Genomic DNA, 6,616 nt, shown 5'->3' on the forward strand with positions numbered 1-6,616 from the left:
TTTTCGCTTAATTCCTCGGATTGTCGCTGACAAAGAAAGTGTGAGTAATTATTGGCCGGAATAAGGGCTTCAGATTGGCTGGAATAACGGCAAATGCGAGTTTGGGTCATCACCTGCCGTGCGTTGTTATATATATATCGAGACCATTTGACATGTTGGTATGTGCTCGCCTTCTGCTAGTTGTCAGGCTACAAGGTGTCAAATTCTGCGCTGAACTTATAGTGTGTCACTTGAGGAGTTGAGAATTTAGAAGATAATGAAAGAAAATATGGACCATCTTCTGGGTTTACGTTGGTGCACACTTGTAATTTTAGTGGTAAAACACGCAGTTGCAAATGAGAGCAGCCACATACCGGTTTGGGCATGATGTATCTGAATGCAGTTTAGCAAGATGTTGGTCCGTTTTGTCAATTCCGGATGAGATTATAGCTTGCAGGGCAGCTAGGTTGGGGGTTCCAGTTGGTGCTAATGGCAAGGAGCTTGCCAACTCTATTCACGAAATAAAAATGCATGGGTGTAATGGGTGGTAGTTATGTTGAAACAAACCTAAAGTTCATATAAGCATTGAGGAAGATGATATTTATGGTGTGTTTCTTCCAAAAGTGAGCAACTTACGCGGTGACTTGGCCGAGGAGGAGGAAGGTGCTTTGGATGGTCAGAGACATCGTCGAAGACTCACTTCCATAGCAGTAACTAATATGAATAACAAAAAAGAGCTTGTGCATTTATGGGTCGTTCATTTTCTCTGGTCATTCAACATAGGCAGGACGGTGGCGGCCGAACTACAAGTCCCCCCCCCCCACCCCCCACCCCCAAGAGACCACGGCCCCTCCTCTCTCTCTTCGCCTGTCGCTCCGGTGATGGGAGTGGCGGGGACCCCAGTGCTTCGGCTCAGTGGTGGTACAGTTAGGGATTTGTAGGGGTTGGTATCCCAATGACGGTGGTGAGATGAAGTATGTGAAAGATGGTCTGTTCCCAGATCTGGTTCTCCGGGTCTGTCTTTATTTTTCCAGTAGGTTTGTCTAGGTGGCGTTCGCCTGCTCCTATGGCGCAGACAACATGGATGTGTGTTTCAATATGTCGGCTCCAGTTCCCACCGAGGTTGCCAGTCTGGCCTTGTCGAGGAGATTGTGAGATTTGTGTTCTCCAGGTCTATCACGCTGGACCTTGGTTGTTCTATAGGCCCTCTTCGAAGTTTTTTTCTCTGGAGCGGGGATTTGCTATGCAGATTGTGACCGCCGGCGTCTTCTGGTCTAGATCGACGACTGTCGGCCGCTGCTTATACAAGATCCTAGATTTTAATAAATTTTCTCCACTCTGATGGAGGCCCAGAGGCGGTAACAAGTTTTGCTCATGGCACGCCGTCAGTGGAATCAGCGAGAACAGAACTTCGGCATTCACAAGGATTTAAATGGGTTTTTCAATTTCTATAATAGTGTTTTTGTAAGGGCTTGTGCTACTTAATATATACATTTGGCCTTTTTGCAAAAGAAAGAAAAAAGGGTTTGGGCATTTGAGTGCATGCTTTTGATCCTCCGCTTTGCATGCATGAATACATCTGAAGCCCAACTGTACAGAAATGTACAGCAATAGAGATTTGATGAACCATGAAAACGTTTCGGTTTGATCTATATGTTATGAAACAACCAGTCTCTTCTCTACAGCCTCATTGCCTCTTGAATTCTATGCGATTATTAGATGCCTGTTATAGCTTTCATGCTGTAAAAACATTGCTGGTTGGTTCTACTCCGCCTCATGAGTTACACACTTATATCCATTTAGTACCTTCACACTTACTGTGCTGTTGATTTAACGAAAGTTGTGGCCATCGACCAGCCTCGCACGTTATATATCTCTACACCATTACCACAGTTTGTGTCCGCCTAACTTTTTTGGGGTGTTAGGTCATGAGTGGTATGTCTTCGCGCAAGAGGTCATGATCATATGTCAATCCCTATTGTGGGCTGATATTTTAGAAGGAACTGAATAGAGAAGTGGATCATTTTGTAGCCCCTTCCTGGTGGACTTGACAAAAATTCTGCCATAAATCAAACTGCTAAAACATCTCAGTTCTGGTCCTAGTCTTGCATCCATATGGCAGTTTAGCAAACACTTAGTGCATGGCGTCCGAGGAAAGAGAATCATTTTCACTATTGGCAGTGGAGAAAGATGCGGAGGTGGTCCGCGTGAGCAAGGATGCTGAATGTGTGCATATGGGAAGAACTGGAAAGGCGCGAGATCAGGATGAGGGTCGTCTCGAGTCTCGACCATTCAGCTGTCTGAAACGTGTGTATCAAAGCCTGAGAAGTTCGGGCTTTGGCAGTTAGGCTCAGATGCCAGATATTGTCAGTAGGAACCAAGTCATATGGTGATGTACTAGCTACCACCGTAACTCACTCTTCTCAACCTGTAAGTGCAGAGCAACAACACGTAGATACTATTTAAATAGTATAACAAATTTCCCACATCGAGATCTCCGCATGATACAATAATACATTGAAAAAATATAGACACATCGAAGGGATGCAAATTAAATTGATCACTCAATTACTTACATCCATGTCAAAACTTGCTGTGTTATTGCTGCGGTGCAAGCACCATTAATTCAAGCATGCAAGTATATGGTCGATTACTCGATTTGGAGTATGGAGATGGAATTGCATGGCTTCGGTCTGGCATCTTGAAACGTAAAAACCAAGTGAGGGCAACGTAAGTATTTCTTGATTGATCGAGATGCGCGGGCATGGATGCATTCCTCACTCGCTACCAGAGTACAGTATAACAAATAAAACCAGTGGCTCTTGTTCATTCAATATAAGCCCTTTTACAATCTATAATCATCTTTTTTGTATCAGCCTGCTACAGATATACCCATCGGTCGATACATATAACAAAACGGAATAAGAACAAGGTGTCCAAATAAATAATAATCAGAATCGAAGCAAAAAGAAAGAAAAGAAGAATATCCATGCCCTAAATATAAGGATTTGTGCAGCTCCTGGAACTTTCTGTGTCAGTAGGTCCGTCCACTTAATCCATGATACCGCTCGTAGTCTTCTTGATAAGGTCCCATGCACTCGTCACATGCCTCTCCTCCTGAAGTGACGACCCAACGGCGAACCGGAGCACGAACTTGTCTCCAACCACCGTGTGCGCAAGATAAGCCTTGCCGGTCTTGTTCAGATTCTCCATTAGCACACGGTTGGCTTCATCGGCATCCTCTTCCGTCATGGCTCCACTTGGCTTGATCCTAAAGCACACAAGAGCAAAGTTCCTCGGTACAACCACCTCAAACCTGTTGTCGGCGCGGACGAAATCTTCAAACATCTTGGCCATGGCGACATCACTACGGATGTGCTCTTGGAGCTTTGCGGTACCATATGTGCGCATGACCATCCAAAGCTTGAGCCCGCGGAAGCGCCGACCAACGCCGACCTGCATGTCTTTCAGATCGGTGACCTCACCGGACTCGGTAGCGTCATTCTTGAGGTACTCCGGGTTGGTCTCCAATGAGTCACTAAGTCGGTGAGCATCACGGACGTACAAACAGGTGCAATCGAGGCACGTGAGAAGCCATTTGTGTGGGCTCATGCTAATGGAGTCCACGTGCTCGACGCCATCGAGATGGTGGCGAAATTCTGGGCAGATACACGCACTGCCGGCGTAGGCAGCATCGACATGGACCCATGCATTGAACATGGCGGCAACGTCGGCGATGGCGCCCACTGGGTCGACGGCATTGGAAGATGTGGTGCCCACCGTGGCACAGACATATGTGGGCACGAGACCGGCATCGGCATCAGCTTGCATTACCTCGAGAAGCTTGGACGGGTTGAGCCTGTAGTTAGTTTCCGGCCCAGTAGGGATTGAGCGGATGTTGGCGGGATGCCTTGAAGAACGTGGAGTGGGTCTGGTCGGCAGCATAGACAGCCAAGCGTGGTAGGTGGGACACGCCGACTGAGCCGCTCCGATGCAGCGCTGCATCATGAGCGGCCACTAGCGTGACGAGCATTGCCTCGCTGGTTGTGCCGAGGACGACACCACCGCCGGTGCCACGTCTAGTACTGGTGCGGTTCACGAAGGTGGTGGGTAGGCGCAGAAGCTGCGCAAGCCAGTCAAGAGCGAGAACCTCCATCTCGGTGGCCGCGGGCGAGGCCTACCACGTGAATCCAACAGTGTTCATGGCAGAGGCGATGAGGTTGCCGGCGATGGCAGCGGCGCTGTTGGTGGAGGGAAAGAAGGCGAAGAAATTGGGGCTAGCCCAGTGTGTCATGCCGGGGACAACGGAGGTCCTGAGCTCCTTCATGGTGACATCGAATGATGCGGAGTGGGTCGGCGGGGACGCGCTAAGCTCGTCCTGCAGGTATCCCGGCTTCACGTTGGGCAGAACCGGCATAGACTCGACGTTGGTGTAGTAGTCAGAGATGAAGTCGACGGCCTTGTGGAGGTATGCACGGACATCTTCGGGGTTGAGCGGCTCGAACACCGCCTTGTCGTCGGGGAAGGCGGAGAAGGAGATTGGGTTAGCGTCCAAGATGTCCATTTCTTTAGGATGCTTAACCCTTGATTATGATCGGAGCAAAGGAGATGTGAGGCTTGTTGGTTTAATGAAGTGCGGCTAGCTCGCTTCGCTTTGCGGCCGGAGAGCAAGAAGCAGAAGCAGAGGTGCGCTAAGTAGTGCTATAGCTTTGCTGCTTGATGTGGTGAATGGAGTTGGTCGTTGGTGTTGGGTGTGGTATATATAGCACTTCTGGATGCGGGAAGCGACGTGGCGGTGTGGGCGTTGGACGGGCCCTGGTCGCGAGCCCTACCAAAGTGCACGCGTGGGTAGCTAGGTAGGTAGGTAGAGATCCGAGCGACAACTCGTGCATTTCAATTTGGATACGGATGGTCGTTCTCACGGACCCAGCACGAACGAGGAACAATTTCAAGATTTTTGTTCTTATTGTCAAGGCTTGATCTCTTGACTAGCCTTGTAGGTGGTGCAAGGCAAAATTGCATATCGTACTAGTAGTAACGTGAACGTTGGCTCTCTGGCCGATGGATTCGGCGGTAGCAATACGTACAAAAATAATCCGTCGTGATCAATACCGTACTACTGAAAAAATGTGGGTTTTGGCCCCACAGCCTGAGCTTGCATTTAGTAAAGAATTCAAGACGTGTGGTACGTGCAAGCCCCTGTGGTCAATGTCACATGGAACAAGCTAGAGCTAGTTGGACGTACGTGCACAATGGAAATTCCATCGCTTACGCCGAAACCTTTTTCATTGCGCGTGCTAGTGGTTGATTCCTCTCAAATCGTCGGTCATATCGGGCAAAGGTGATTTCGTGAAAACAATTGAGATTACTTTCGTGAATTACTTTGCTAGCTAGCTGAATTGAGTGTTTGATGTTGACTAATGTTTAGATTTGTGAAAGTAAGTACGTCATCCTACTTTTCTCAGTACGATATAGATTACATCTCTTAGGAAGCGAGTAGAAATGGCCGTTTAAGTAAATTATATTGCAACAGTTATACCGGAAATATGGAGTCGAACTACTATCAAACAAGTTACTTTTTGTTAACAGAACCTCAGTATATAAAAGATAAGTTTGACATTTAACTTCAATACCAACACCCCGTATTTTGCTCCCTAACCTCTGCCAAAGTGGTCCGGTGACCTATGCAACCCAAAAAGAAGTAAGGAGATAGGTGAAAAATATTATGTCCGTGAGGAGAGAGAAGGTTAGGTGAGAGGGGTAGAAGATTACGTGTGTGAGAAGATTAGTTTCTACCGCCAGAATTAATCACCCGACTGCGTTGACTGCACAGGAGTTAAACTAAAATATCAATTAGTTAGGTGAGCATCGAACCGTTGGCACACCTTCATCAAGGGAATAGGAGTAGCAGATGATGGCTTCAGGCGAACTGATGTAGTATTACTTTGTATGATCATTATGAATAATTAATAAAATGACTGCATGCGTCGGTCAGATGCCGGGGGTATATCCTCCTTTTCAAAAAAGAAAAGAGGTGAGCATCGAACCAGAGCTGTACTAATATTCTCTGTTTCTCACTTAAGTATGACTTAGTAGATAGGTAACTACTGTATAGATGGAAGAAAACATACGTCATTTACTATGCCTATATATGCATGCGCATGCACAGACGCTTATTATCAAGAAACATATTTTCTCAATCATGGTAAAAATAAACAGATTTTTCCCAAAAAAACAATGACGAAGGAGCTGCAATACAAGGTGTGTGCTGCTACGAGCTGGTTCTTGCCGCTGTGTTAGAAGGAAGAGAGGGAGACTAGTGGAATAGTTTGATGTATTGCTTGAGCCTCGTGGGCATATATATAGGAGTACATGATCTATTTGGAGTACAAGGCAAGCCAGAATATTTCCTAGTCTAACCTATGTTTCCTAATACAATCACGTTACTCAACATCCCCCGCAGTCACGACGGTAGCGACGCAGACGGTGAGATTGGAGAAGAATCGGAAGGCAAGCCGACGGACATCCCCCCACAGTCGTAACGGTTGACGCATCGCGGAGTCGTGGCTGGAGTGGAAACCAACGAGGTTGCTCAAGTAGGCGGTAGCCCTTTGTGCCGTTTGTCGATGTAGCCAAG

General features: G+C 47.2%; 1 pseudogene; it reads right to left on the reverse strand.

Moving 5' to 3' along the window:
* Nucleotides 1–2,863: 2,863 nt before the first annotated feature.
* On the reverse strand, nucleotides 2,864–4,601 carry LOC123152382 (tryptophan decarboxylase 1-like; annotated as a pseudogene).
* Between the last annotated feature and the right edge of the window lie 2,015 nt (nucleotides 4,602–6,616).

This window comes from Triticum aestivum, chromosome 7A (assembly GCF_018294505.1).
Source record: "Triticum aestivum cultivar Chinese Spring chromosome 7A, IWGSC CS RefSeq v2.1, whole genome shotgun sequence".
In the NCBI taxonomy this organism is placed as follows: domain Eukaryota; kingdom Viridiplantae; phylum Streptophyta; class Magnoliopsida; order Poales; family Poaceae; genus Triticum; species Triticum aestivum.